At 43.5% G+C, this 15,919-nt stretch overlaps 1 protein-coding gene and 1 long non-coding RNA gene across 33 annotated transcripts in view; one reads left to right on the top strand and one right to left on the bottom strand.

Moving 5' to 3' along the window:
• Nucleotides 1–871: 871 nt before the first annotated feature.
• On the bottom strand, nucleotides 872–2,380 carry LOC118254682 (uncharacterized). The gene is made up of 2 exons (XR_004780723.2): nucleotides 2,071–2,380; nucleotides 872–1,754 (listed from the first exon to the last, which is right to left on the bottom strand). It is a non-coding gene; the product is annotated as an uncharacterized LOC118254682 (long non-coding RNA).
• A 212-nt stretch (nucleotides 2,381–2,592) lies between these two features.
• KLHL29 (kelch like family member 29) overlaps nucleotides 2,593–15,919 on the top strand; it is a 391,775-nt gene continuing 378,448 nt past the window's right edge. For 30 of the 32 annotated variants that reach the window (XR_004780737.2, XR_004780732.2, XR_004780729.2 and 27 more), the window contains exon 1: nucleotides 2,593–2,886. The gene's annotated coding sequence lies outside the window, so the exon portion shown is untranslated. Of the gene's footprint in view, nucleotides 2,887–15,635; nucleotides 15,715–15,919 lie in introns of those variants that run through there. The other 2 variants (XM_050710101.1, XM_050710105.1) reach the window with 2 other exon arrangements.

Below are 15,919 nucleotides of genomic sequence, written 5' to 3'. Positions count from 1 at the left end.
ATGAAAATAATTTCAATAATAATAAGGCTCAAAGGAGCCTTATTACTTGGGCAGGTTTGCCTCCCTTAAAATATGAGCTAAATGGGAGAGCAGCATTTCCCGAGTGCTGAGAAAGGACACACGGGGCAGTGCATTGGCCCAGTGGCAGGAGCAGTGCCAAGCTCAGAGGAGCTTCTCCACACCCAGGTATAAACCTTAATCTTTAAAAACAACTTCTTGCACATTGTGACTCCACTGAACCATGAGACAGATGCCCCAAATCACATTTCTTCCACCCGTGCCTCTTGACAAAGCCCACATGTAGCTCTTCTCAGAAACAGAGTAGAAAAAAATGGAATAATAATTAACAAAATAAATAAATAAAATGAAGCACTTTCTTCTGAAATTAATGAAGTTGCTAAAATAAGAAAATTGAGGCAAGAAAATTAATGTAGAATACTGTATTTAATGTAATTATATGCTTTTTCTTTGTGACAATTACGGCTTGAATTTTGAGTTAAATTGGTTTAGATTTAGAATAAAGTCACTGAGGATCAAGAAATTCTTTGAAATTTATACCTAGAAGTAAAATCAGAATCTGACCCTATGTCAGCATTTGTAAATCGGGCATTTAATAAAATTTGAGGGGAAAACTAAGGTCAAGATTTGAGCTCTATCTATCTGAACTGAAAGAGCACACTCTTATCTTGTACAAAAGTACACTCCTAAAACGAAAACCCCAGAAAATGGTCAGTATAATAGACCCATAGAGCTTCATAGCTTAAAAGTGCTGTCCAAATATTAGCCAAATCCTTACTATAAACCTGCAAGACAGATAAGATGGAAGCACTTATGCTAAAAATAAATAAAACCTAGAACTGTCTCATATAACTGTAAGATTTTATTAAAAATAAACAGGGCTGGTTGGTACCCTTAACCTCAAGGTCGCAAAACAAAGTACCAGGCACTAGAGGATAGCGGCAGAAACCAGTCCTCCAAAATCACTGTGTCTAATTAAGGATTCCAAAGAAACTCGGATTTATGCTCTCTCCTGTCTCAAAGCATTCGCTGCAAGAACATTCAAATGCCACCGGGAGACTGACATGCTACTTGTTAGGTCAACAGTCCCATCGAGACTTCTTCTCCTCGGCTTTGTTGGATTCTGGGTCAACTGGATATGCTGGGCAAATAACACCGCGCCAGGGCAAATAACACCGAACGGGGCTCTCGTGTTTAGAGGGAAGGAAATGAACTGGGGGGGGGGGGGGGGGGAGAAAAAAAAAAGGCTGCGTGGAAATCAGAAGAGTGTCATGTGTGTGCTTGCTAAATAATTCAGATTTAAATTGTTGTGAACTTCTGACCCTCACACTCCACCGCCATGCGCCAGGCTGGAGGTTTCGGCGTTGATACATGATGGATTAAGGACAAAAACGTGTGGAGCCTTCCTGTTTTCGAAGCGAGGCCATGTTCTGCTAAAAGCATTCTAATATTAATGACGACGGCTGGGTTTAGAAACGTTTTAGCCCACTGCAATCAGGGACTCTTGGGTTGTTTGCGAGGTTGGGAAGGGGGAAAAAGGAAACAGCCCTTCTAGTGCCGCACCCTGCCTCCTGCCAGGCGTCATGTCCCTTCTTCACAGCATTGTGCAGTCGCCCATTTCCGTGGGTTGCCCGCTCCCCTGCCTTCCTTCCCTCTGCCTCGCTCGGCTGTCACTTGGCACCGCCGTCTCCCTTCCAACACTGCAGAGTGTGCATTTCCCCACGACGCGTCTCGAACTGGAAAAGTACGGAGAAAGAGAATTCGATTAAGCTTATTTTTTTATTTTATTTTTTTTTTATGCTCGCAGGAAATATAAAAAGACAAAGTGTTCTGCGGGTAAAACTACAGCATATGCAGATTGTGTGCACATCAGAAAGCTCACTACAAAGCGGCACGCACAGAGACAAGATTACACAGAATAGAGAGACAGATGCAGATTTCCACGCGTAAAATCTGTAGTGACTCCAAGCGCGCTGGATATTTAACAGAAGAAGAAGGAAGGAAAAAAAAAAAAAAAAAAAAAAAGCCCTGTCGGGAGAGAATTGTACCAACCTATTCAAAGACTCCCGTGGACTTCAAGAGGCTTTGGAGCACGCCCCCGGAGAGAGATGATTTAATAAAGCGGGGTAATATTTCTTTGCAACTACACGCTACTTTCGAAGGCAGCCGGGAGACGGGTGACCTTTTGGGAAAGGCACTCTCCCACCTGCACGCACGTCCTCGCTGCGGACAGGAGGACGGACAAGACGGACAGAAGGGTGGACGAGGGAGGGATGGAAAGGGAGAAAGCCGCTGCCAGCTGCGGGGCGGAGGCTCCGCACCTACCTCCCGAGAGAGGCAGGGAGAGAGGGAAGGAGGAAGGAGGGAGGGGAGGGAGGCCAGGAGGGAGAAGGGGAGAGGGAGGGAAGGAGGGAGGGAGGCCGGGAGCGAGGAAGGGAGGGAGGGATGCCGGCGGGGAGGGAGGGAGGCCGGCCGGGGAAGGCGGGCCGTGCTGGGCGGAGCGGCCCGGCCTCCTCCGCCTCCCTCCTCCTCCGCGATTGGCCCGGCCCGCCCCTCTCCCGGCACCCCGGCCTCCTCCCTCCGCGGCTAAAGCGGGCAGTAGGTGAGGGGAAGGCGGCCAGACGGGAGCATGCCCGTTGCTCCGCGCCACCGCCGCCGCCAGCCTCTGTCACCGCCACCGCCGCCGCCTCCTCGCCGAGCCTCCCTGCCCGGCCTCCAGCGCGGCTCCCGGCTCCCGGCGCCGCGCTGGGCTCTGCGTTAAGCGGCGGAGGCTGCGATGCGCAAACCACCGCAGCCTCCCCTCGCCGCGCAGCCTCCCGCCGCCTGACGACGCGGCCCCGGGCCTCCCTGCGCCCCCCGCGGAGGGAGGTAAGCGGCGGCTGCGCGCCCGCGGAGCCTCCGCGGAGCCTCTGCCTCCCCCCCCCCCCCCTTCCTTCCCCTCACCACCACCAACCCCCCCCTCACCTCAGCCTGCGCCTGCGCCCGCATCGAAAACTTCCTGCGTGCCTCCCCTCGCAGCCCCGAACCGCCGCGGGGTTCATTATCGTTATTATTAATGACGATGAAATAACAGGCGGTTTGCTTCCTCCCAGGGTTTTTTTGGGGGGGTTAAATCGTTTTGGAAAGGAAGGAGGGGGTTCCTATCTTGTGTCCCCCCCCCCCCCCCCCCCGTCGCTGCGCACCCGCAACTTCTGGCGCTCGCCCGCGCAGCCCTGTCCCTGTCGCCCCCTCCTCTCCTCTGGGATAACCGTGTCCCTGTCCCCCCCCCGTATCCCCATCGCCACCCCCTTGTCCCTATCGCCCCCTCTATGTCCCCGTCCCCCCCCCCATCGCCACCCCAAAACCGCCGGGAAGCGATCGGCGCCCACCCGCCGCAGGCTCCCTGTGCCCCATCCCTCGGCGCGATTCGTGGCACCAACTTCTGGGCTGAATCTTCCTTAAAATATATAAATATATATATTTTTAAAAACCCACTTCTTAACGCGTTTTTTCCCCGCTCCGTGCCGTATGCCGTTCCCCGCCGGTGGGAGGTTGTGTTTGGCTGCTCTTGGGTTTTCCTCTCGACGCGCTTTAGGGTGGTTGGGTTTGTATTTATTTCATTTATTTATTTATTTTGGATTGTTTTCTTTTAAGTTATCTCTGAGCCGAAGTGCTGCCTGGCTCCGGTAGGAGCACCGAGGCGCATCCCCTGGGTACCTGTTTTCAGAAGGGGTCGCTTAGGATGGGAGGCGAAAGCTACTTTTCTTTTTTTTTTTAATTATTTTTTTTTTAATGTTGACATTGAGCCGGTGTGACTGGCTGTCCTTGTGCGGGGATGCAGGTCCGAGGGCCCTGGGCTCTCGGGTTCAGGTTCCTTCGCCTCCCCCGAGGGTGGAAAAAGGTCTGGAGGAAGGGAATTGTGGGGATGGATGGTGCTGGTTTTCCTACACTTCATGAACAATGTCTGCTCGTAGTCTGAGACTATTATTTTTTCCACCCTTTGGCTTCATTTACTAAGCCGAAAATGTTCCTAGAATGCTACGGAGAAATCAGCCTCCCCACCACCACCGAAAATTTGGAGCCCTGGTGATGCAGTTGGGCTGCTCACCTTTTGTTTGTTGTACGTGAAAACTGTTCAGAAAAACAGAGCCTTCCGCTAACTGGGTTAAAGGGGGGCCCTTCACTTTCCCATCAATGAGGGGGGAAAAAAAAAAAAGCAAGCGTGTCTGCTAAAGGCTTATTTGTTTTAATGGAATATTACATATACTGCATTCCTGATAAATGGAGAAACTTTCTTTTCCCTTGCTTTTTCTTTAAAACAACAGAGCAAGTGTGCACGTGTGGTTATGTGTGAGCCTTCCAGTGATAAAACATTTATCGGAGTACCCTTCTGAGGTCAGTTTTGAGAGAGTTCAAAATCAATCTGCTGTAGCTTTAAGGTGACTGCAGATAATAGTATTACTGTCTCTTATAATTAGCAATCTGCTGAAACTTTAAATCCTCCTTGATAGATGTTATGATCTGTGTGAGGGAAGGCATAGTATTCCAGCAAGCTTTATTCTTAATTTTCTTTCCTCCAAAACAAAGCAACAGTGTGTCTGCCTTCTATTTTTGTTATATTGTGCTTTAAGCTGCTGATGGTTTTTGTTCTGTTTTTTTTTTTCCCTGTGTGGAGAAAAATAAAGTACAACCATATTTTACGCTGACATTTATCTGCGTCAAACTTTAGTTATGCTCAGTAGGTTGTTTAATCTTCTCTGAATAACATACAGGTTTTTTTTTGTTCTTATAACTTGTCTTCATTGTGTGTATTTATGGAAGTTGTCTTCAATTTAAGATGAAATATGGGAGCTATGCAAATAATTTAGTGACCCATCCAGAATAAGACTTAGCCAGCATATGTGAACCACGTCTTTCATTGCCTCCCTTCGTATAGATACCTTTTCCAGTAGCATCTATTTTGGTGTTTCCTAACAGAGTGAAAAATGCATATTATATTTTAATTGAAAATTAAAGTTTGGGGCTTGAGTTACTACCTCTCCTAAAATAGAGGCATATCACTGCAGTTTATTTAAAAGTTGAAAAGCATCCAGTTGTACCGAGTTGTTGTCTTGTAAGTAATGACCATTACTGCTGAATTTGGTTGGATTTTTGTTCATGCTCATTTAGCTTTCTGCAGAGGGTCTCAAATGAGCTATGAAACACGTACCGGGTTCTCGATCCCGAGCACTGCCCGAGTTCTCTGTATTTGTTGTCTCCGGTAGCTTATGAAATGTGTGCACAGCGTGTCAACCTTCCCCTTAACAACAAAACCTATGAGCAAACGTTGGGTGTGAATTATATTACTGAAATAAAATATTCTATAGTTGTCATGGTTACAAATAGAGTCAGGGTTACTGGTTTTCATCTGCATGCTGGGGAGGGGGGAGATCCAGTTTTGTCACTTTTTAATTACATTTCTAATGAGTGATGGTCATACTTCACGTGCCCAATATATTAGATACACAGCCTAGCGAAGGAGGTTTTGTTCAAGTCTTGCTGAAACAAAGTGGTTGTGTGCAGAAGCAAACCCTTCCCTTGCTCACTTGTTTTTTAGGAGCAGAAATCTCAAAAGAAGAAAGTAACCACCTCTCTTTTTTTCTTCTTTTAGGCTGGTGTTTTGTCAGGGTTACTGCTCTTATTCTTCAAACAGTAATAAAAAGTACATAGCATGCGTGGTGACTGGAAATCCTCTCAATGAAAGGAGAGGGACGTGCCTGCCCGTAACGACTCGTCTAGAAATTAGATGTGGTTTCTGGGCTTGCTGTGAACCATACCTGGTGCTAGCACGTTTAATGCCTGTTTGTGAGGAGAATTCATTATCCCCAGGCTGGCTGTGCTCGTCTCGCTAGCGATACCGCTCTGCTCCCATGCGTCCTCCTGTTCCCAGGTCTCCATCCATTGCTTCCATGAGAGCCGTTCCCCTTCGGCCCCGCTCGAGCTGGGACCTGGATTGGGCCCTTAACTATTTTCAGTCCCTGGTGCTCATCCCGCTGCTTCTCTGTGCTCATCTGCAGTTCAGTCTTGTCCATGCCTACTTGTTTTCCTGACCTTTTAATTTAGTTCCGAAAAACCCATGGAGCCATGTCTTCTGAAACACAGAAAAAAGTGTATTTTTTTTATATATACATTTTTTTTTTGCCCTATCCTTTTTCTGCATGTAGAGTTTCCACGTGCTGTGATAGAAGCTCACACACAGCTTTAAGGGGCAAAGTACCCCTAAATGTGTAAAAGTAGAGGGAGATTCCAGTCTATCCTATCCTGTTTAGCCCCCTACCCTATCCATTATATCCCTGCTGTGGGATTTCTTCTTTCAATTTTAAAACCAACTTTTAGGGTGTTTTTTGTGCTTCTAAGTTCTGGAGTATTTTCAACATTAGCTGTGTTTAAGCATCCCTCCTTTAACTTCAGGTTGAGCATGGTATTATGGAGGTTCTCCCAACAACTTGTCTGCAGACAGCGCTCCTCCACTTGGGTTTGCTGTCACGGGCGACAGGACCAGGTAGTGAGGAAGCCTGAAGGTCTGATCCTGAAGCTCCTGTTTGCAGAGCATCAGCTTCATAATGCACCACAGAGGTCCGCATCGTTTTCAGACCATTAATTCTTTGTGCCGTAATCAAGGCTTTTAGCTGGCTAAAATCTCAGCATGGGTTAGAAAATTATTTGGCCCTTTTGCTTTTTTCTTCTTTTCCTCATTTCAGTTCTTCCATTTGGCAACATTTGGCCTTGCAGCGTGCTGATTCAGTAACCTTAATAAATATGATACAGTATCATTAAATTACGTAATTTATTCCTGTATTTACTTCTATTAATGTGTTCATCTCTCCACAAAAGCTGGGCTGTATCAATAGGTTTCACCCTTACCTGTATCACAAAGCGCGTAGCAATACAAATCGGGTAAGTTTGCGTTAAATATACTTGCAGGTCCTTGAAATTATGATATTAACCCTTTGTTGCTTCACTTTTTTAAACTTCCTTTCTGGGTTTGCGTTAGCTTAACCCTGTGTGGGGAGGGGAAAGGGTTTTGGCATCCCTCGATACGGCGAACTCTTGTACGAAGTTTATCATAGGAAAATGGGCTCCTTGCTGCTCAGCGAAGTGCCCTGCCAACAGCAGCTCCGTGTACAAGGCCGTATGAAATGTAAACAGCTTTGACATGCTTCTGTCACTTCTGTGCTGCCTTTGTTACCAGAAGTACAAAGAACTCTTCCTCCGCTATAAAGAGAGAGATTAAAAGGAAATAGATTAGAAATCTCTACAGGAACGCCTTTCTGTCAGGCTTTTAAAAGTCAACGCTTCCCAGGTTTTGAATATGCACTGTTTACCTATTAGAGCTAAAATAGGACTGGAGAAAATTTGATACCAGAGATGCCCCGAGAAGCCTTCCTAGTGCTGTTATTATGCAGCCGGTTACCTCTGCGCTGTCTTGACCATCTGATAAATGACAGGAACTGAATTCCTAGTCACACTCCTCCATAAATAATTTTATGTTGTGGATTAGAATATCTGGAACATGGGACCATTTTCCTTAATTTTTATGTGCTGCTTTTTTCGTCTGTGATGCTCAGGTTTAGGTTTTCAAATATCGTCAACTTGGATTTTTGCCATCGTTGGCATTAACATCAGAAAAATGCATGGTTTTTCAGTGGTCTTAAACTTCAGGTAGCTTATGCTGGCTTGTAATGATAATATTGATTCACTGAAGCAGTCTGCTCCAACTACAGACAAAGACTTTTTGTAATGAATTCAGGATTCCTTTTGCGCTGTTTTTTTTATTAATTCGCTGCCATCCAATAAAATAGTGTGCAAAAGGTGATATGAAGCGCCGGAACTTCTGTTCAGGTTTTGTTTGGTTTGGCTTACTGGAGCACACAAATGTACAGTTCGTGGGTTTGTCTCAAATTCTAGAGTCCACATAAATACAGGTGAAATGGCTTTTGACTTAGAAAAATCAGATTACTTCTAGGGGGTTACCTTTTGGAACTCATTCAGTGCAGCAGTTTGCAAGAAAATCTCGCTGATGCGGTTCCTCTGCAATGTTCCTGTTAACTAAGAGCTATGAGACACACGTATTGTAGAAGTGGCTTTCTTGGACTGTGTATGTAGTTGAGAGATGCTGGGAAGAATCCCTCAAGTTCCCATAGAAGGATCGGAGGCAATACTGCTGCTGTAGAGGGTCTCAAACTCAAGATGTGCCAGATCTGTTGAACTGGGCTTAAATCATACATCCAGTGATTATTTTTTAATCTTGAGAAGAGACTCATTATCTGTCTTGACTTTTTTTTAATGGAACACAAAAAAAACCTACAGAAACAAAACCGTTATTTGCATTGCAACGTGGACAGTAGAAACCCGGGATTTAAAGTATGATTTAAGAGCTTTTTCTTCAGATACTTCTTAAAGTCTGTGCTGATGAGTAATTAATACTTATATAATTCTGCTCTGAGATATGCTTTGTCAGACCTCGTTAGAGGATTTTGGTTTTTGGTCTGTGAATGCTGCTCTAGTGGGTTTGCAGATCACAGCATGCTGTAGCTACTCAAAGAAAAGTTTCTCTTTTCAGGCTGAGACTTAAACATGCTGTTTTCCTTAATTAGAAAGAAGAATTTAAATGCCACTAGTTTTCCCAGCCACAGGTAAACTGCAGATCAAAAGAAGAGAGGGCAAAGAGTTCAGAAAGTTCATCGTAATAATTATATGACATGAAATAACTTTAAAGTGGCTGCAGCTGTGTTTACCTGTGCTTTGAAATATATATGTATTGCAAATTTCTGTTGATTTGTAGCTTGTTGAGCACCTGAATTCATTAAATGATCCCTAACGTATTGTGTATTTCAAGAACTTCATTTTTCAACTTTCTGTCAATTTTATTCTCTCACTTGCCAAGAGTGGGGAAGAAATGCCAAGTTGGAACACTTCATACTACAAAATGTTGTCGGGTATATAAATGTCTGGAAAATGCTTTTGAAACTATATCAAGTGCTACAGAATAACCATGAACTTAAGCAGTATCTTACTGAGTTTACTCCTTCCTCCATGGCGAAGTTTGGGAACAGGGTGGGGAGAAGTTGCTAACTCTGGATGAAAACTTCTTATGTTTTTGGGAAGGGGTAGAGCATAGAAGTGTGTGTGTATGTAACGTGTATAAACTAAGTCACCTGTCTCAACTATATGCTATGAAACAGGCCTTTGGCCGTGCTTATATTCTCAACTACGTATTTGGGGGTGGTTGAGCAGAGCTGTTGAGCCTGATGCTGTCGTTGCTTGAAGTATCAAGGCTGGGAACTCTGAGAACAATGAAAGTTGGTTCTTTTTTTTCTTTTTTTAGCTTTTGTCTTCTGCCCTCTTCTGAATGACTTGTTTTAGTAACATATATTGGAGGGTATAAGGGATATCTCAGAGGGATGCTGTGAATGACAGGAGGAAAAGGATTGAAGGAACACCTTTTTCCTACAGTTGGGCAGACAGTAGTGGACCCTGAGATAGATGTTGGTTCCTGAGCAGTGGGAGTAAGTGGCTTCCTGATTGTATGACACCCTTTATATTTTAAGGGTTCTGTTTAAGAAATGGGTGATCCATATAAGTGAGAACTACTTATAAAGCTGAAACTTTCTTCTTCCTCTTCCCATTTCCTACCATGGGAATAGGAGTAGGTGCAACAATGCCTATCCAGCTGTTCTCCATCATGGCTGTGGAATATTCTGCTTCCTCCAAAGCTAGTCCTTTGTTATAAGAAGTGTCAAGTTCGTACAACTCCTTTAAATTCCAAGACAGTGGTTAGGACGTTTATTGTGCTTTTCTGGATACAATAGGACAGAGATGATACCTTACTCTGTCTTCCCCCTTCACAGTAGGGCTGTACGCAATTCTTGAACCTAACTGATGTTTTAGAATCAGAAAACAGATTTTGGTACATGGCTTTTTCTTTTTTTTTTTTTCCCCCAAAGTGACTTGCTTAACTTAGAGATGCTTGTCCAATACTGCTCCCACTTCCCCACCTGCCCCCCTCCTTTTCATAAACAGCTCGATAGATTGCACCTGAAATGCCTAGACAGTACCAAGGACACCTTGTAGTGTGTCCCACTGGGAGCAGAGAAATGCCAGATATAGCAAGGATACGGTGTGACGAGAGGTCATGAAAAAGGCTTCTTCAGGTGAAGGGTGAAGAAAGTCTGAAGCTAACATTTCCAGGTCACCTCTGACAGAATTACTAATGCAACACAAGGCAAAATGTTAAATATGCTTCACTGCCCTCTTTATTATAATGTTGGCCGATCGTATGAGGAAAGTATTTATAACTTAAGCGAAGTTCACAGTTCTAAGGGTGTTGTTGCTTCCTCCCCCTACCCAATATTTCATGTTTCTAATGTTGAATATACCAATCAATATTCCATTAAGAGGAGAATTAACTTGGGAGAAGCTTGCATGTATTTGCATGTAGTAGCTTGTTTCTTGGTCTGTGGCTTTGTATTGTATTTCCCCATGTTCTGTTCTTTTAAAAAAAGAACTCCAAATATTTGTACAATTACTTCTAATAGCAAGGCCTGCCATGTCCCGTCTTAATACTGTCAATATAAATTGCTGGTACAGCCTTCTGCAGTGCCCTGCTTGCAGGCAACATCAGTCAAATGTTTGTAGCTACTTTTTTTTGCTTCTGTTTTATAATAGCTGGACATCGAGGTATTAGGCTTCAGATCAAATGTTGCTCTTGGTTACACACATGTAGTTCTTAGAAATCGATGTTGCGTAGACATAAATGAGCTGGATTTGATCTCTTTGAGTTAACTCTTATCTCGTGCTGATACTAGTCTGGATTTCGTGCCGGCTGGATTGAATGCCCAATCTCAAACTCAGAAGCCATGAGGCTTGCTGCTTGTGCCAACACTTTATTATGCTTTTTATGGGTTCTGTACAAGCCTGGAGTGAAAAACACCCTGTTGCTTTCTGAAGTCTAAGCCTTGAGACTGCAAACAAATGTAATGATATTGGATTAAAAACTGCCTAGAGCATGTAAGTGTGGTACGTGGTATGGGACCTTCTGGGGAACTTCCCGGTTGATCTTGAAGTGTAAATTGTCGCCAGAGCTGCTGAACTGCAGACCAAATCCTGAACTAGTTAACACCTGTGGAGCTGACACGTTCCGATATGTGTCTGATGCTGTGCAGAGCTTCTGCACCCCGAGGAACAAATCGCTTGTGAAATTCAACTGTGAAGGTCTTAAGGTCAAAGAAAGTCTGCAAATCTCCACGGATGACAGCAGCTGCAAAAGATAGGGGGGGTAAAGGGGAGTAGCACAGTAGGCTTATCTTTCTGATCTCTTGGGTTTGTGTGGTGCAGGTACTCTAACACTTATGTCCTTCCTTCCCCCCCTCTCCGTTTTGCACTATAAAATGGGCCGAAGTCGTCCTTGGCCCAAAACTGTTGAATTAAATGAGGTTACATCTGGCACCCTGGAAATCTTAGATAAATGTTCTGCCTGTTCTTCAAGATTATCAAATCCCTAAAGTAAAGCCTATTTTCCAGCACTTTTTTTTCTTTTGGAAGAAAAGTGTAATTTTATGATTAAACTTCTGGGCAGTTCTAGTTCTGCAACATCACAGCCTTATCTCTGTCTGAACTTAATGGCAATGGGAAGTTGTGGCTGATATTTGAGTTGTTATTTATAGGAGGAAAAAATAGAGCATAGAAACGGCATGGGAAGTAAGGAAACAAAGTCTTGCCTGAAGTCTGTAAAAAATACACGGCTGGCTTTAAAAATTGTGCTCTGATACAGAAATGTAGCCGAAGAGGAACGAAGAGCAGAATTGTGGTTTGCTTGCTGCCATAATACCCTTTATTTTGGTTGGTTTGTTTTTCCCCTGTCTCAAATAAAAAAAAAAAAAATTTTGAAAGCGCTTTTGTGTGCGCGAGGAGGGGAGGGAGCGCTCTCGCTAAAAGAGAAATTGCAGCAAGTTTTCCTTAAACTCACTGTTTCAATATCACACTTGAACAGTTCACAGCAGCATCCTTCAAAGCCTTCTAAAAACCGTTCTTAGACAAATCTTGTGGTCACAACAGCGAAGTTATTGAAGTATTGTATTTCAAGAATAATGGAAGTAAAACAAACAAAACACACCCCTGTGCTGTGCTGCCTTCTTTATTTGAAGAAGAGTAGGCAGTGGTGGTGCTCTGGGCAATTGACACCCAGTTGGGTGACATTGAGAAGCTTAAACTCTGATTTGCGATGGAAATGCAGGTGTGGCTTCAGCAGAAACACCTGCTGCTTGAGGTAATGGTTTAATCTGGGCACCAGGTACCTCTGTGCTTCTGGTCTCAAGAAGCCAGTAGACTGGTCGGGCTCCTGCTGTATGTAATCAGAGTGGAAGTCCTGGTTAACTTATTTCCTCCTATTTTCAGGCCAAGCTATTTGTCATGCAGTCATTCATCTTCAGAGAAACACGAACGGGCTCAGATTTCCTTAAGGTGCTTCCTGAAATGACATTGCATATGGCAGCATATCACAGGCCTTCCCACTTACTAAACGTTACCTTGCGAAATTAAGAATGTGCCAGTCCTTGGTGTTTTTCTAGTGGTAGACCTGTAACACCTTAATTTGATTACTGTCCTTCCTAAAGTCTACCTAAGAGAATGTTTCCTATGTATTTTTTAGAAATGGTAAATTCTATTTTTATATGGAAAGGTTGCCGTTAAACTCACAAGCAGTCAGAATTGTACAGCTTTGGGCTATCTTCCTGATTAGAAAATTGAAAGATACAAACAAACAACAAAGGTGGTTTTCTCCCCTCTGCTTGACAGGTGTAATAGCATGCATTATATGTAAAAATATTACAAATAAACACGTATATTTGTTCAAAGGGTCAGGGAAAATAAAAATAGTTTAACTTACACCTGTAATTGCTACTCTAAGAGCAAAGCTTCTTTGAGGAAAAGGCTAACCAGCAGGATAAGATCCAAGAAATGTCAGTGCTAATCTCCATCTAGAAAACCTGTTAGTTTTGACTTTAGGCAAAATTTTAGAGCCCAGACATTATGCATGTATAACCACATGCACAAATACAGTATTTAATCTTGGCTTGCTCTATCTAATGAGATAAATAAGTTTCACTGGAGCTGCAATCAACACAATGTCTGGGGATGTCTGCAAGAGTGATGATCGTAAATCAGCGACAGAGTTTGTACAGTGCAGCACCGAGTGACAGCATTGCTCCGTGAAACTCTTAGCTTCTGTCTTCAAAGAAAATTGTAGATGTAACTCTGAACCTCTGGGTGGGCTGTTGGCAAAGAGGAGCGAACGGGGGGGATCTTTGAATCTGAGAACTAGAAGTTTCTAATGTCTGAGCTAAAAAACCATCTGTTCGCCAAGCCCGGAGCAGGCTTATCACTGGTATGTGACCTGGCTGCCACTAGAGAGGGATGGAGCTCTGCACAGAGCAGGGGTGTGTTACTTATGTAAAGAGTGGTTTTCAAACAAATGAGGGGCTTTTGCCAGTTTTTCAAAGGGTGGAAAAGGGGAGGGTAAAGGTTAAATCACACCGTTGTTTATACCCTAGAACACTTCAGAAGTGAAGTGCTGTTGCACAGAAACATTTTAAAAAAAGCTTAACCCCATTATTTATACAATGCGTTTGCAATTTTGAGGTGTATATATATTCTTAACATAAAACAGCAATTAACTGCCAGTTGCATTGTGGAAGCTGAAAACAATTTTTTGACCATCTGGGTGAGTAGAGAAAGTGCCGTATCCTGCATGAGATGGAAGCACAAAGGCTCCCCAAGGAACTCAGGGAGAGCGGTGGAGCTCTTCCACATTCCTTCATGTGTTGCGAGTGTTTTACACTCCTTATCCTTATTTAGCCAGGACTCTGAGGCTTTTCTTTTTTGGGGAGTGGGGATGATAAAAATAATAATATAAAAAAACCTAGGAAAATACATAATCTACGTTAGTACTGCTATGTTTTTGCGTACAGCTGCAGCTTCTGATGGCCACGTTAGGGTGGTCAGGCTTATGCAGTTGGCTCTGTCTGGTGGCTCTCCTTCTCCACGTTGGCTGTGCTATCAAAGAGTCTCTTTCCTTTTTTTCTTTATATATCCTCAAAGTAGCTGCACATGCAGCCTGACCTGTAGTTGCTGCGTTACCTCTTTAGTCACTGCATCTTAAGCTTCCAGTTCTCTTCTTTTGATTTATTTCACCTAGCATTGATGAAGGCACCACCCACAATTATTGAGTATCTTAAGGGTGAAACACATCCTGTTAACTTCAATTTATTTCGGAGGATTTTTCCATCCCTGCCTCTTCTGTTTATGCACTAAACTCTTTCTGGGACTGCTGCGTTTATTTGTGTGTACAATTAGTGCCTCCTTCCTAGTTGAGCCTTGTGCTGCAACAGGACAAATGATTTGCAAGCTCCACTTTCCTTTCTCTGCTCTAGTCTACAAGATTCTCTTATGCTGAGGCAAAGCAAAACCTAATGCAACTTTCCTTTTCGGTTTCTTGTCATTATATTTGTAGAGGAGAAAATATCCTAAACAGGCAAGAAAAAAAATAAATAAAAATTGGGGGGGGATCATGGAATGCTTAAACAGGAAATTGCTTTCTTTTGTGTGTTTTTTTAACCTTTTGGATTAGAAACCTAAAATGCTTTTAAACTAGATACTTAGCAGTAGAACGTGGGCCCACTAGCCCATGTGTTTCTGTTTCTTCTGGAGTTTCTGTTTCTTCTGGAAAGAAAGTATATGCTTTGTCTCACTCTATTAAAAATAGTAATCCCAAGAATATATTGAAGCCTCTGAACTACTTAGGAGGAGGTTGCTGCTGTAGAGGTCTGCAGTCACGCCCACCAGAGGGCATTTTATCACCAATTTCTTGGGGAGAAAGTTTTTTCGTAAGTGATGAATAAAGTAGTAAATATTGGATGAAAAAGCAGCGTATAAAACGTTGTATGGATAGCTTTTTTTGTTTATATATAAATACATATGCTTATTTCCTGGCTGTGTTTATATGTAAATAAGTAATGATGTCAGCCTGAATGGTTGGGTTTCCCCCCTGCTTCCAAAGTAATCCTTAATTTTGTTAGGGATAATCTGAAGAAAAAGGACCTCTTCAAAGCTCTCCCACAGCTGGTATAGCCACTGGTTACCGGGATGCTGGCCATCATACCAAGGAAATGCAATAGGTAATCTGGGTGACCAAGGTGTACCTCCATTTACCTCCTTCCAGGGCCCTCCAAAGCAGAGGCTGCTGCTGAGGAGCCTTGCTCCTGTAGGAGACTGGAATTTGCAAATACACTTAATAGTAAAGCCCCTGCATCACAAGGAAACGCTTGGCAGCCAGAGAAGTGTACATCTGCCAGATGGACCTGACGTCTTGCATTTGGCAGCAGCTAATGCTCAGGCATGACATGCAAAATGCAAGAATGACAGCTAGGAAACGAGGTTTTTATTTTTAAAACTATATTTTGGCTCTGTTTTATTTTTCTCTTCTCCAGTTCCTTTTCCATGATGAAGTAAAGCCTATGCAGGAAGCAAAAAAAAAAAAAATTTAAAAAAATAAAAAATAAATAAATAAATCCCCTGCTGAAAATATGTTCTCATCCCTTTTCAGGGTGCTTCTTTGTAAAGTTAACATCTGTGCTGAAGGTTGGACTACCCCAGTTCAGATCTGTGACCTTCGTCAGCCTGGTACAGTGTGCATAATGTGATTTAATTCCTTTTGGTTCCCTGTGGACAAATGTATTCGCTCTACCAGAGCCCCTGTGACTTGTTTGCAGCCTCAGAAGAGGCCCCAGGGTCATATGAGCCAGGGAGACCAAACTGCAAACCTGGGCAGGGATCTGAACAGCCTCTACTGAAACATGTAAGCAAGGCAGTAAGAAAAATCTTCCTT

Source organism: Cygnus atratus, chromosome 3 (assembly GCF_013377495.2).
Source record: "Cygnus atratus isolate AKBS03 ecotype Queensland, Australia chromosome 3, CAtr_DNAZoo_HiC_assembly, whole genome shotgun sequence".
Lineage (NCBI taxonomy): Eukaryota > Metazoa > Chordata > Aves > Anseriformes > Anatidae > Cygnus > Cygnus atratus.
This window is presented reverse-complemented; position numbering and strand designations above follow the sequence as displayed.